Source organism: Schistocerca americana, chromosome 2 (assembly GCF_021461395.2).
Source record: "Schistocerca americana isolate TAMUIC-IGC-003095 chromosome 2, iqSchAmer2.1, whole genome shotgun sequence".
Classification (NCBI taxonomy): Eukaryota; Metazoa; Arthropoda; class Insecta; order Orthoptera; family Acrididae; genus Schistocerca; species Schistocerca americana.
In genome coordinates this window covers 526,686,511-526,702,865 of record NC_060120.1, presented here as the reverse complement: position 1 = coordinate 526,702,865, position 16,355 = coordinate 526,686,511, and the positions used below count along the sequence as shown (strand labels likewise).

General features: G+C 42.0%; 1 pseudogene; it reads left to right on the top strand.

Moving 5' to 3' along the window:
• The first annotated feature begins 1,336 nt into the window (after window positions 1–1,336).
• Window positions 1,337–1,454, top strand: LOC124597561 (annotated as a pseudogene).
• Window positions 1,455–16,355: the final 14,901 nt, after the last annotated feature.

Below are 16,355 nucleotides of genomic sequence, written 5' to 3'. Positions count from 1 at the left end.
GTGACGTTACAGAAAACCAAAACCACATCAATTTTTTCGACTCTCTTAGGAACTATGAACGTCTAAATAGTTTCGCGAGCAAGTCGCCTGGTCGTTGGAACTGCAGAGCACAAGCTACTCGTCTTCAAGCGCACAGTTAAGCATACGATCCGTCGAAGGGCCGCCACTCCCATATGTAGTAATACTGTGGTCAACTAACACAACCATATTACTTAGCTTGACTTAGGCACTGGTCTTGTCTGCAATAAAGTCAGCGTCAACAAGGACGAAGCACTACGGATTACCAATATAGCGACAACTACTGCGGCGTTAACCTGGCATGGCAGCACACTGAGGAGCGCTGATTGTGGTGTGCGTAGCAACGCTGGACACTCAAGTTTCACCACGTCTTTCCGGTTGTGTGTGAAGCATCAAGTTGGGCGTTTCCATGTGTGGAGACTCCAGATTGCATTCAGCATCCTCAAATTCACCCAGCATTTGCCATGATGGCTTGAGGCCCCAGTAAGCAGACCTGCACAACATAATCATCCCTGCTTCGCATAGCCGGTAATTGGACCTCCAGCTGCAACTGACGTGCTAAGGTCGATGGCTGAGCTCTACCTTTGAGGTCTCCGTGACGTTAGTTTTCAACACAATAATGCAAGACTACAGTTTTCGCGTGCTGTTCTGATCTTAGAAGGAAAGACATTCAGATCTTTCACGGGCCAGCACGTTGTTCATGTTCCTCACCAACTGGAAGCGTGCAGCCATAGGTTTTCGACCACTCGCCAGCCGCTACGACTGACAACTCTCTCGCACAGAGTTGAATCAGCATCGGTTGACATCCCCTCTGTGTAATTCTTTAATGTGTCGGAGCAGACATGAAAATTCCGGTGCTTGATGATGGCAGTGAAAATGTCAGGAAAAAACTTTTATGACGATGAAATTTTTCTTGTTGTTTATTGACGAAAGCAGGGTGTTCACTAAAAAACTTGTAACTAGTGAAACAACAGTGAAGTGCAGCTATCTAGTATGTGTTGTCTCTCACCCAGACCTGCAGAAGTGGTATAAATGAAGGTCGTCACCCAAGTGACCCACCACGACGCTGAATTATCCATCCTGAAGCGCTCTTTAGCTTATCCTGCGCCATAGTGGTTCGATAAGTGCCGGTCGGAAATCCAGGTCATGCAAGCGGCACTAATACGATTTAAGAACCATTCAATGCAGAAAACAAAAGAGAGCAAGGTAGGTCACCACAAGCTTTCTGGACCCTGTTAATCGCTCCACTTGCTCTACAAAATCATGGGAAGCCCTGAGAAGTGTTCCCGGTTAATGCAGCCCATTACGTACTGCAGATGGCAACGGCCTTGCCGCAGTGGATACATCGGTTCCCGTCAGCTCACCGAAGTTAAGCGCTGTCGGGCGTGGCCGGCACTTGGATGGGTGACCATCCGGGCCGCCATGTGCTGTTGCCATTTTTCGGGGTGCACTCAGCCTCGTGATGCCAACTGAGGAGCTACTCGACCGAATAGTAGCGGCTGCGGTCAAAGAACACCATCGTGACGACCGGGAGTGCGGTGTGCTGACCACACGCCCCTCCTGTCCGCATCCTCAGCTGAGAATGACACGGCGGTCGGATGGGTCCGATGGGCCACTTGTGGCCTGAAGACGGAGTGCTTGCGGGAGATGGAGTATGCATCATCTGTGACTCTTGATACTACGGCCGATCACGACCAAACTGCTGAACTTGAAAACTTCGGCCATATGGACACAGTCCCCAACCGACTCAAATTTCGAACGTATCATATGCTGCAATGCAGCGTAACATCTCCATTGAGCCACTGCTCTAAAGTTATTGGTTTCCGCAGGAGTTCGGACGATATTAGTGCATCTGCACTGAAACAAACTTCATTGAGGTGTCGTGTCTTACAGACAAGTAGGTATCTGAGTTGCGTCTGTTCTGTTGGTGAAATCCGATAGAGCCAAAATCACTCAGGATAATGAAACTGGTGCATATATTTATATGAAATAAGGAATGGGGAAAGACAGGGAAAGGAAACTCTTCCAGCCGCACAGGGCACTGCCGGGCAGGGACTCGAAAACGGATTTACCGCTTCTCATGAGTGGTTCCCTTAACCATTCAACAATCGAGACAAGGTCCCTGACCGAAGCAATTTGAACTTATCGCACGCTGCAATGCAGCATCCCTCGTCCATTAACCCCTACTTCTCGTTGGGGATCGGATGATATTCGTGCATCTAAACTGAAAAAACGTCGAGGAACAAATGCACTCTTATAGATGTGAATGTATGATCTGACGGCGTCTGTTCGTGCGACAGAACAGACTTCACACGTGGAGACGTAGCCGGCCAATATATTTGTATGAAACAGAGGATAGGGAAAGAAAGGGAAACGATGGCTGGGAAACTCGTGACTTACAGTCGCAAAGGGCACTGTGGTAATGCAGTGGTGAAAGTTTAAAATTTTGGTCGGGGAAAGGCCTTGTGCTAATGTAATGCTGAAGTTGAAAGTTTTTGTCGGACCGGGACCAGAAACACGATTTAACGTCTCTCTTCATGGGTTGCCTTAACGGCTTGTGCCATCCACACATGGTCAGTGACTGACAATAATCTGCAAGTAGCTGATTAATCTTCCGATGGGCGCGCCTGTGGCAGTTAGCCGTAACAATTAGTTTCCTCTTTGTACCACAGATAACACTGTAGTTGGGAGCACGTTCAAATCGGTATCTGTTATTTGTAACAGATGCCATCACTTACAAAATTTACGTAATTCAGGCTTGTCCCACTTTGTTCGCTATTGTTGATCGGAAAGTGTTTTTGCCGCTACGCGCCGTATGAAGTAAGCATATGCTGTACTTGTGTATTTATTTCGCTTCAGGGTAGTCTTTTTTTTATTTTAATATATAATGAATATTTGAATTCAATCAAAGTTCCCATTCGCAATTTTTATTACTTCTTAAAATCTTCTTAAAATCTCTTGCAACAATATCTTACTTTTATAAACATTTCTTTAATTAGATCTCATAAAAGTGTGGAAGTGGAGAAGAAAAGGCATTTTACAAGAACCGTCAAATCCTACGTCATGAAGACTATGAGAAACTATTAGGAGAATTGTCACAAGGAGTATTATCAGAATTGTCAGAATCACGTGAATTTGAGTTTGAATAGGAAGTTATTGAAGAAGAAAACCATAGCAGTGACTCCAAACAATCAACAGAGGAAACAGATGACAATATGGTTAAACAGGGACGCCAACAAACAGATGATTACCATTTTCACATAGGATAATATGAAGACATTATCTGAATAAACGAACCACTTCCTTCTTCTAAAACAAAGGCCACGAACATACTAAAAGTTTTGCCAGTTCAATAAGCAAGTGCTATTTATCACTGATGGGACGACTGCTAACATTCTGGAAAACATAAACCGATACACCTAGAAACGTAAATGAGCTAAGGATCAACATTCAAGAGAACGGGACTGAAGAGACACCAAAAAACCAGGGGTAAAGACTCTTTTAGGTGCATTATATCTAATAAGTAAAAATAAACGAGGACACGAATTGCTGTGAACTGTGGCATTCACTGGCAGAAGAATGATTATTTTACGAGCAATACGCACTTCCGGTTTCTGTTTCAGGCTCTTGGGTTTGACGACTTTGGCACCTGGAGTGAGAGGAAACAAAGTGGTAAACTAGCACCTATTCGGGATGTCGAATTAAAATTTTTGTGAACAACCGTCTTGCTCGCTAAAATGTCAGTGAGTTTGTCACTATTGACGAGATGTTACATCCTTTCAGAAGACGATACGCATTTTTAGGGTAATCCCTAAAAAATCTGCAAAATAAGAAATCAAAATTTCTATCTTATGCGATGCCAAATCGTTTTATATCCTGAATTTCGAAATTTATTGTGGTAAGCCGATGCCAGAAGACCTGGAGTCTAATAGGCTTAATGGCACTGTTCAAAGATTTGTGACACCAACTGACAAAACAAACAGAAATCTTACGGCTGGCAATTACTACGGTAGCTACTCTCTAACTGAAAATCTCCGCGGAAAAGTATGGGCTTTCTTCGGGACACTGAAAAAAAATTCTTCAGATTTCCAAGTAAACAGAAGTCCACTCATGCCTTTTCGGTTTTCAAGACGATTTTTAATGAGCTCGGTGGGTCCTAAAGAAAACAAAGCTGTGATTTTTTTATCGACAATGCACAGCACAAATGTAATAGATCAAAAGACTAAGAAATCGAGAGTGAATTTGGACTACAACACTAGCAAAGGAGACGCTGTAGATCGTATGTGCTGTTCCTACAGCGCTTACAGAATTACGTGGCGATGGCCACTTGCACTTTTCTATAGACACTAGCATTTTGCTGCGATAGATGAAAAAATTATTTTTAAATTCAAAATTCCTAATAACAGAGAAAAAAAGAATTTTTTTTTTAAAAATCTTGCTGTTAGCAAGATGGAATAACATTTGTATCAATGAGCGTTACTTCAAACACTTCTCAAGGATATTAATACCTTCTTGACAATATGTAGGCACAAAGAAGAGCAGACGAAGGAACCGGCAAAACAGGGAATTTCTTACATATCTGGGAGGCAGCAGTATGTGTGAACTGCTATAGAAACGTATACAAGAAACACTGTAAGAGACATACAATGTGTACGGTGTAAACGTGAACTAAGATGGAAGTTGACTAATTTATTTACAATCATAAACAGGAGTGGCAGTTGATGAGTCCTCTATTTCATTATGTGATCTCTTATTACTTTTTGACCTGAATCAGTGCAAGTAAGTAATATAATTAAAAGAAGCCATGAGGGAAACAGAGAATATCGGCACCTTATAAATTACAAAGAAAATAATAGACAATTGTGAAGGCAAGAAATAAGTAAAAGATTATTTTCATAGAGCCATGTAATATTTTTTTACATTTTCTCCATGAAAACGCAGCTAATGGTTATATAAAGATTAGTTTTCATGAGGTTAAAAGTGCAATACTAGTTCCGGTGTAAAAGCCGCAACGCGCTCACTCATGGGTGTTTGAATTACCGAAGTGTTAATTGTCGAGGAACGCAGCAGTGCAGCGTGCGATGAGTTGAAAATTTGAGTCGGCTAGGAACCGTATCCGGATGGCCGGAGCATTTAAGGAAACCTCTTATGAGAATAAATCTGGTGTCGAGTCCAAGTCTAGGACAAATTTTCAACTTTCGCTATTGCATTAGCGCAATGCCGAGTATCCTCGGACGTCAAGAGTTTCCCCATTCTTTTCCCATCCCCTGTTTCATATATCAATGTTTTAGTAGACTGTATTTTGTGTTCCCGAAGGGGGCAGCAGCTCATTTGACAACCGACTTGCATTGTACTTCAAACAACAGTGACACAAATGTGGTATGTCTTTCTAAATTTCGTGCAATGTCCGACTTGTTGCGTAAAATTGTAGGGTGACACTTTAAATGTGTTTTCTGACTGACTGGCTGTTTCGTGTTTCGTGTAACTGACCAGCCAGTCACATACTCCTGTAAGTCTATTTTACTTTTCCTCCTATTTCACTTGTTTTCTAATTCATAGTTTTAGAATATCTCCTCAGTTTTAACGCTGTATTTTATAGTGTGACTTGGTGTGATTGTACGGCTAGGCTGATCATGGGTGAGACTGGGAGTCAGTGATTTCGAATTTATGCCAGACAGCTTTTTATTTCTTTTATTACATTTCCTACTTTTCTACTAATCTTCGTATGGGCGCTGGTAACATCGACGTGGAGTATCAAGATACCACAAACATATACTCACTCACACACCCACCCACTCTCTGTCTGTCTGTCTGTCGGTCTCTCTCTCTCTCTCTCTCTCTCTCTCACACACACACACACATACACTCACACACACACAATTCAAGGCTGGGTGTAATAAATTGCGGTATCAAATGGTTCAAATGGCTCTGGGCACTATGGGACTTAACTTCTGAGATCATCAGTCCCCTAGATCTTAGAACTACTTAAACCTGATTAACCTAAGGATATCACAAACATCCATGCCCGAGGCAGGATTCGAACCTGCTACCGTAGCGGTTTCGCGGTTCCAGACTGAAACGCCTAGAGCCGCTCGGCCACTCCAGCCAAGAAATTGCGATATCACGTCTTCATCATTTCCACAATACTGCGCCACCTGCTGTGAAAGATCTTCTGTAGGATGTCAGCGCTGGACTCTGAAATATATTGCTACTGATGTTGCATTACAGATTTCACAGTGCGTAAGGTCAACGTCCTATCCTACGTCAATGTAATTAGTTAATCTCACAGCCCATTTGCTGTAGACAGACGTAGAAACAGTAACTAAAGAGAATATAACTGCAATGCAGAAAGTAATGATATTTAAGAATCGTTGGAAGGACAAATACGAAACTCGTTACCGTTGTTAGAGTGTGTCGCTGTGACTTCACAGGTCTTCAGAAGCGGGTAGATGAGCTGCAATAAGAGCGTATCGCCGAACTACAAAGCATGTGTAATGAGATTGCTGTCAGCCTCAGAGATGTGGTTATCAACTGAGGATGGCGGTGATTGCAGCAAGCTGTCTCCCACACTGGGTCTGGCTAAGGCTTTTTGCTTTTGTTGCTTTGTAGTATCATAAAACTGGCAGTGAAGGGAGGCCTGGTCCTCCGTGTTGTATGAATCCCTTAACTCTCCCATGACAGTAGTTATTACGGAATAGCCAATTATTAAATGGATAGTTTTCGGGCTAACAGCCGTTTAGGGTCTACGATGAATGCCATCGAAAGTATAACCCTTTTTTAACATACAAGAGAACTACTGATATAGCACTGCAATCCAGAAAACCGTTCTTCATGGGCGCCGGAAAGGCGTGTCCAAAGTTTCTTTTGTAACGAGAATCAGTAGGCCTCTTAGTATTGTTTTAATTGTTTGCCATTCTGTTGGATTCTATTATGTGAATGACGAGTCTTGATTTTGTTGATATGGTGAAACAATTCTGTAGATTAACTATATGACCGATAGTAGTCTGCTGTCTCAGTTTTAATTATTGCAGATGATGTAAATGTTTTCAGTGTATTACATCTGTACGTTATTGAAACATAACCAGCCACAGTGACACGTTGTTAATTTCTATGAAGTACACGATGCATTATAGGACCTGGGTCCACATTTTCAAATAATTAAGAACAGTATTGGAAGATTATTTCCACGTAACAGTTTACGACCGCTGCATTACACACACAGAGACCGCTTACAAAACCTAACCAGCGAAGTGTAATTACGTAATACTTCTTCCATGGTCTCATTGTATACAATAATTTTACGAACGCAAGCGATCTACAGACAGTGTGGAAAGGAATAACCAGTATTCACAGAGTTATCATCACTTTTCTATTGCTCGAGCGCGACTAGTCACAGGATCATAAATCTAATTAATGCACGAAGTGATTACATTATGAAGGTTTCATGGAACTGCTTCGCCTAAATGAAAACGAATTAATGGAACATCTCACAAGTGAACCAGATGTAAGAGGGCTCTAACTTTGTAACACTGTGACTCATCCAGACTTAACCGGCAGGGCTACTGGATAACTGTTGTGTCGTGTCGCATATGGCACGCTTCTCCTTGTATGCACCCACAAGGTATTGTCAACAAGAACCAGAACGTTCTTACCCGGATATTTATTTGGGTGCTTGATCGTGGCTCCCTGTGCCAGGCACAGGCGATATCGACGTTCATTTCTACAAACTAAATTTTTTAAAGTTGATTTCTGACTGAGTCCTTCGTCAAAGAAGAAAACGGAACTCGAATTATCTTCACAACGTCTGTACTTTTGGCAGGTGATGTTTCGACACAAATAAAAAATCACACAGTATATATATTAACAAAATTGGAAGATGTTACTCTTCGAAAGATGGGACCGATATTTATCAAATTTTGTGGAGAGGTCAGTACAACAGGGTATCAAATACTGCCATCACTGGATGGCAGTACACAGCAAGATACTATGATTCAATGAACTTACTTATCCGTCAAAGTTGCACAGAATTTTTTTATGTTTAATAAATGGCAGCCAGTTTCGGACTCAAGTGGATTATCAAACCATCCACATAAGTCCTAGAGTAGCATCGTAATGTGTGTACACTGGCCACATTGCTTGCACACAAATGAACCTAAACATTATGACCACCTGCCCAATAGCTTGTTTGTTCGTCTTTAAAACGAAATACATAACCGATGCTCCTTATCAGATCCGACAATGTGTTAGTATGTTTATGGAGGTATGTGCCATTAGATGCCTAAGCACTGATCATGTAATTCGCACAAATAAAGGGACGATGACTTGCGTAAGCAGTGATGGCGCGCTATAGCTATTCAGATGGCTTCCTTAGGATGTACATCAGCCGAATTTGGTCGCCGAAACATCAACGTGAAAGATGACATCAGCGTCGGGAAGGACATCAAACATGGAATGCAGGTGGTTCGCGATTATTACCACAGGTCTCATGCCAGCAGAAGAATGTCTTCCTTAGCATAATAATGTTCCCACCAGCCTACGGCCGTGAGGCACTGCTCGATTCGAGTTTCGTAGAGACTATCAGGGATCTAGTGAACCAAAAATGTGATTCACCAGACGAGCTGACAACTTTCCACTGATCGACGGTCGAATCCCGACGGTACTGTGCCCACTGCAATTGTAATTCAGGAGCCGGCCGCTCTGGTCGAACGGTTCTAGGCGCTTCAGTCTGGAACCGCGCGGCCCCTACGGTCGCAGGTTCGAATCCTGCTCGGGTATGAATGTGTCTGAAGTCCTTAGGTTAGTTAGGTTTATGTAGTTCTAAATTCTAGGGGACTGATGATCTCAGATGCCATTTGAACCATTTTGAATTCACGGTGTTGTTTCGTTAAAATTTGAACATGTAGTGGTGGTCTACTGCGAAGTACCCTGTTCTACAAATAGAGCGCATCAGCATTGTACTTTTTCGGTAAAGATGCCACAGGTCACCATCTATCCTACATTACATACCAGAGAAGCCTTCTGTCCAGCCGGCCGCAGTGGCCAAGCGGTTCTAGGCGCTACAGGCGGAACTGCGCAACCTCTAGAGTCGCAGGTTCGAATCTTTGCCTCGGTCATGGATGTGTGTGATGTCCTTAGGTTAGTTATGTTTAAGTAGTTCTGTGTTCTAGGGGACTGATAACCTCAGAAGTTGGGTCCCATAGTGCTCGGAGCCATTTGACCCTTCTGACCCCACGTTCTGTGAAGAGTTGTTGATGTCCAACCATTTAGCCCCTGGTGGTAGTTTCATTGTCCTTCTACCTCTTTCCGTAGATGCTTACGACCATAGCACGTGAACATTCGATCAGCGATCCTTTTTCGAGTTACCCGTTCACAGGCTTTGCGTAATATTAATGCGCAGTTTGTCAAAGTCGCTTGTCTCAATGGATTTCCCCATTCGCAGCCCATATCTTCACTAGGGTGATGCCTCATCCGTGTATGCCTCGGTTACATACATTTGTTACCATCTCATGTGCCCACAGCGCCACCAGACGGCCTTCAACGTAGTGGGGTAATGGTTAAAATTTTTTGGCTTTATCAGTGTATGAGAGGCTCTGATACCGATAACAGCTGTGCGGAACACTTAAACGACCAATGAGCTAGGTGCTTGGAGTGTGGTAATGCCAAATAAGTATCATTTACACACTAAAAAAATAAAGTAGTACTATGATCATAAATAAAATACAAAAGATATGCCAGAGACTTACAATACAATATCAAATGCTTGCAGGTGCCCCATGTACTTCGTCTTATAATGAACCGAATGTGGGCTGGGCTCAAACCTGGCACCAGTTCACATTCGTCAGGATCTGGCCATGTAAGAAAGACGATGGTGCTTCTAAAACATACAAACAAAATACATTTAAAAACACACATCAACTAATTTACAAAGTCCGTAGCTCCAATTGTTGTTGTTATGGTCTTCAGTTCTGAGACTGGTTTGATGCAGCTCTCCATGCTAATCTATCCTGTGCAAGCTTCTTCATCTCCCAGTACTTACTGCAGCCTACATCCTTCTGAATCTGCTTAGTGTATTCATCTCTCGGTCTCCCTCTAAGATTTTTACCCTCCACGCTGCCTTCCAGTACCAAATTGGTGATCCCTTGTTGCCTCAGAACATGTCCTACCAACCGATCCCTTCTTCTAGTCAAGTTGTGCCACAAACTCCTCTTCTCCCCAATTCTCTTCAATATCTCCTCATTAGTTATGCGATCTACCCATCCAATCTTCAGCATTCTTCTGTAGCACCACATTTCGAAAGCTTCTATTCTCTTCTTGTCTAAACTACTTATGGTCCATGTTTCACTTCCATACATTGCTACACTCCATACAAATACTTTCAGAAACGACTTCCTGATACTTACATCAATACTCGATATTAAAAAATTTCTCTTCTTCAGAAACGCTTTCCTTGCCAGTCTACATTTTATATCCTCTCTAATTCGACCATCATCAGTTATTTTGCTACCCAGATAGCAAAACTCCTTTACTACTTTAAGTGTCTCATTTCCTAATCTAATTCCCTCAGCATCACCTGATTTAATTCGACTACATTCTATTATCCTCGTTTTGCTTTTGTTGATGTTCATCTTATACCCTCCTTTCAAGACACTGTCCATTCCGTTCAACTGCTCTTCCAAGTCCTTTGCTGTTTCTGACAGAATTACAATGTCATCGGCAAACCGCAAAGTTTTATTTCTTCTCCATTCATTTTAATACCTACTCCGAACTTTTCTTTTGTTTCCTTTACTGCTTGCTCAATATACAGATTGAATAGCATCGGGGAGAGGCTAGAACCTTTTCTCACTCCCTTCCCAACCACTTCTTCCCTTTCATGTCCCTCGACTCTTATAATTGCATCTGCTTTCTGTACAAATTGTAAATAGCTTTTCGCTCCCTGTATTTTACCCCTGCCACCTTCAGAATTTGAAAGAGTATTCCAGTCAACATTGGCAAAAGCTTTCTTTAAGTCTCCAAATGTTAGAAACGTAGGTTTGCCTTTCCTTAATCTTTCTTCTAAAATAAGTCGTAGGGTCAGTATTACCTCACGTGTTGCAACATTTTTACGGAATCCAAAATGATCTTCCCCGAGGTCCGCTTCTACCAATTTTTCCATTCGTCTGTAAAGAATTCGCGTTAGTATTTTGAAGTTGTGACTTATTAAACTGATAGTTCGGTAATTTTCACATCTGTCCAATAGCTCCAATAAGTTCTAAAAATTACACATTCTGTTGCGCGTTCCCAGACATATATTTAAAAAAACCCGTGGTACTGATAAATCATCTAAATCTCATAATCAGGAGGAGGAACAAATTAAAACAACAGTACTTTCACCTGACGACAATAGCTATTAAAATATCCTAGGTTTAAACTAGCAAAACGTAATGATGATTGCGTGAATCTAACCACATAGAATTAAGCAAATGTACAGCATCAGCTAAAACAAGGCAGAATCAGTGCGTAAGATCAAACCAGCTATACCACCTAAATCACTTCTTCCCTTTCATTCTGGTACTCATACTAATAATGAGCAAATTAGACTTAGGTCAGAACATTTAATTCCGACCTGCAATTACAAGCGCAAATTACAAGCAGAATCCCTTTTTTCTCAAGTCTGTCGTAATCAAGCAACAAACCCGCCTGCATCTCAGTGGGAGTAAGGTCTCCTAAATAGGATTACACAGATTGAACCGTAAGTTACTGTCAGCTCCACGGCACAAGTCCACAGAAATAGAAAATATTGTGAAATGTGACCACTAAGTTTAATTCCTGTTAGTAGTTTTTGAGAACATTTCTCTTGGAGAACAGCGCTTTGTTTTCTATTACTTTCAAATGAACGTGAACAGTCCAGACCACAAGAAACGTTGTTTTGTGGGGTACCGGTGTCGGTCTGTTTCAGACCATCTTAAGATTTGCTATGGTGGTAGTTGGCTGTCGTGGCAGTGAACGGTGCTGACGTTCGTGGAGTCGTAACGCCTGCTCCGGTCACCACACCCCCACCGCCTACCATCATGGTATGGGGTCCGGAGATAATCTAAAACAGACTGAAACAGGTAATAAAAAAATATTCCTCGTTCTGGAGACTATTTAGGTTCATTTTAAATTACTTCCTCTTACCTGAACGGGAGCTGTTACAAGTGGCAACTGGCACACCAGTCTTCCTTTGACTTACGCATGCTTGGCGCCGACGCTGTGTACTCGGCCACGCACTGCTGGCTGCTGGAATTGGGACGGGGCTCTGGTTGCCAGCCGGAAACTTCCTTCTTCATTGCCAAAACAAGTGTCCCTCACGCGAGACTGGCACGCCTGTAAGAGGCTCCCAACATGCTGCGCACGCCCTCTGTGGTGCTATGCGCGAAACCGTTGCTTGGTAACTGTCAAACAGCGTAACCGCGCTCACTGTCGACAAAAGCCTACAAGGCTCACTCGTTACAGTGCTTTTTTTAATCTCCTCAAAGTCTCCGTGAAAGATATTCGTTAAAAATGTCGTCCTTTTTTTTGGTTTCACTCGTTTCGTTTCTTCTCAGGTGAAACTTACGTTAAGTGGATATCTCTTCTTTACGTCCACCCACCATCCACTTTTACCAGTTGTTATGGATACTTTGCAGTGCTATGCATAATTTACTGATTGAGTCTGTGTAATTTTGTTGTTAAATGTATCGTAGTTTTTAGTCTTTATATATTCCAGGTCTTCTACGAACTTAAACATACGTACAGTGCATATAATGGGTGACCCATATAACCCTTCAACATAAATATCTGTGGTACAGATATAAATACTGAAAAATGTCTCTCATGGGTATGAGGGTAAGTCAGAGTCTCATAAAAGTGTACACTATGAGATATTCTAAAACGAAAGCATTAAGTTTAAACATAAACTTACTATTTATAATGGACACCCCACATTATTTCTTACGCAACTAGTAACATGATAAATCACAGGAGGAATGACGTTGGTTGCATCGCAATATGTCAGTTACAAGCCGAGAAATTCCAAAGTGAAATTGATACTAGAAACAAACGAAACGTGCTGCCATTGCACATCCCCAGATGCACGTGTTAGTAGTAGCATAAGGCTGGTATGAGGCCATTTTCCTAGTGCTTCTTGCCTACATCACGGGGCAAGCACACGTTCAGGAGCACCCTATTGTCCTCTTTTGATTGATAGGTCCTCATCTTACTGTTCTGATAAGTAGGTTATGACTCCCTGTGGATAATCCATCCTTCTGAGAAATCTCCCCCACCCCTCCTCCCAACGTCTCTGGAAATCTCCTACCCTCCCCCCTCCCCATTGCCGATAAAGGCACACTGAGTTATTTGAATAGTCCCCTCTCACTCTACCAATTTGATCACTAATTAGTTAAATCGATCAATTACTTAACCCCACCTTCTCCCCTCCCCCACCTGGAAATTGACACCAAAAGGACTCAACTGATTGGCTATTTGATGGGGGATCTACTGCAGTGTATGGAATGTTGTTTAAACAATTTGTGGTAGACAAAGCAATTTGTGAAATATTTTTAGTTAAACAATTTATGGGTACAAGGCGGTGTATGGACTATAGGTTATTTATTCACTTAAAGAAAATATTAGGAAATCGATTGAAGTGTGTGGAATTTTGTTTAAACAATTTCTGGTTGACAAGGCAATATGTGTCATATTGTTTATTTAAATGATTTGTGGGATACAAAGCAGTATCTGGAATATAGTTTGTTTATTTATTTAAGAATTTGATTGGAAATTCATTGCAATCTATATAATACTGTTAGTTTCTGCCAGCAGCTTCGTGAAGTGCACAGACTGCATGTCGCGCTAATCTACATCTGCAGCTACATAGATACACAGCATGGCACCATATTCTGCGTGGTGGAGGGTACCCTGTACCATTCTGCGTGGTGGAGGGTACCCTGTACCACTACTTGTCATTAACTTTCCTGTTTGACTCACAAAGAGAACAATAAAAAAAACCACCGTCTGTATGGCTCCATATGAGCTGTAATTTCTGGTATCATATCTTCATGGTTCTTACACACAATGTATCTTATTGGCAGTAGAATTACTTGGCAGTCAACCTCAGATGTCGGTTCTCTAAATTTTTTCAGTAGTGTTTCTCAAAAGGAATGTCACTTTCCACACAGCTATCTCCAGATGAGTTCCCAAAGCATCTCTGTAATACTTACGTGTTATTCAAACCTAATTGTAACAAATTTAGCAGACCACCTCTGAATTGCTTCGATGTCTTCATTCAATCTGAAATGGTAAATACCAAATAGTCAAGCAGTACTCAAGAATAGGTCACACCTGTGGTGTATATGCTGTCCCCCTTATAGGTGAACCACTCTTCTCTGTAATTCTCTCAATAAACAGAAGTCGACCATTTATCATCCCTAACACAGTTCTCAGATGCTTGTTTCACCTCATATTACTTTGCAGTGTTATTCCCAGATATTAAATCGATTCGACTGTTTCAAGCAGGACATTGCTAATACTGTATCTGAACATTACAGTTTTGATCCTGCTTTTGGTAAGCATTAATCTTATTTTTCCATATTTAGCGCTATCTGCCATTCATCACACCAATTGGAAATTTTGTCTCAGTCATCTTGTATCTTTCTACAGTTACTCAACTTCGTCACCTTATTATACACCGTGGCATCATCAGTGAACAACCATCCATTGCTACTCTCCCTGTCTTCCCAATCGCTTATGAAGGTAGGGAACAACAGCAGTCCTATCACACTTCCCTGTGGCAGTCATGATGACACCCTCTTTTCTGATGAACACTCGCCACGGAGGGCAATATACTTGGTTCTTTTGGTTCTCTTATTTCAGAAGTCTTTGAGCCGCTCATATATCTGTTAACATATTACCTTGCTCTTACCTTCGTAAAAGCTCGCAATGTGGCACTGTGTCAAATGCTTTCTGGAACTCTAGAAATATGGAATCTGCCATTCTACCTTCATCCATAGTTCTCAGTACATCATGTGAGAAAATGGCAAGGAGAGCTTTGCACTAGCGATGCTTTCTAAAACCGTGATAATTCCTTGATATAAGGTTCTCAGAATATGTTCAAGGCCTCTGCAGCAAACAGCCATTACGGATATTGGTTTGCAATTTTGTGGGTCCGGTCCTTCACCTTTCTTATATACTGGAACCACCTGCACTTTTTTACAGTCACTTGAGAGTTTTTGCTGGACGAGAGATTCATAAAAAAAGCAAGCCAGGTAAGAGGCCAATGCCGCAGAATACTCTATGTAAAATCTAACTGACATTCCATCCAGACCTGGTGATTTAATTGCTTTCAAAACTCTCACTTGCTTCCTTACTCAAGGAATTTTTATTACTACATCGTCAATTTGGGAGTCTGTCTGATGGTCTAATGATGGTATGTTTGTGTGATTGCCCTGTGTGAACGGTTTCTTGAAAATGAAATTTAAAACTTACCCAAACTATTGCAACAAGTGGTGGCTCCCTTTCGTACTGATACCTGAGAAATTCCTGTGTAAATATATTCTCTCTCTCTCTCTCTCTCTCTCTCTCTCTCCCTCTCTCTCTCTCTCTCTCTCTCTCTCTCCCTCTCTCTTCTCTCCCCTCCCTCCCTCTCTCCCTCTCTCTACTCTCCCCTCCCACCCTCTCTCTCTCTCTCTGACAGGGCCACCACGACGTACGACACTGCTGGGCTTGCACACACTGTTAGTCGTGCTCAGACTGAACTCTCCAAACAAAGCTTTCTTTACCTGGTAAATCCCCAGCTACTGATGTCTTGGAAATATTCCTTCACTCTATCTGATTGGGTGACTAATTAATTAAATCGATATCCATTGAGTGGGACACATTTTTCTGGAATAATATTGGTGGATGCTAGAATCGCAATATTTGGCAGGATTCGATCCTGCAACCAGTCAGTCTCCAAACCGTACTGGATTTTTTTTTGCCATTCGCTCCTGTAGGTGGATACTGGCTCAGTTAGATCATGTGGTAGAAAGTTCCTTACGTTAGAGGTAACTCAAAATGTCAAATTCAGCTCATTTGCATGCTATACCCTTAATCAATCTGCAGAGGGGTAGGACTGGTGAGTGTGCTCTCAATACCACTATCATAAGCAAGAAATTGATCAGTCAGGTACCGGAAGTTGCTATTGGGTTTTTAAAGCACTATACAAACACTAAGTTGGTTCTCTCTGCTACACCAGGACAAAAAATAAGCAGGTGGAGGAGGAGGAGAAGCAAGAGGATGAGGAAGAAGGGTCTGCTGCCTGAAAGGACAGGAACAACAACAAATGAAACTACAAAACAGAATGC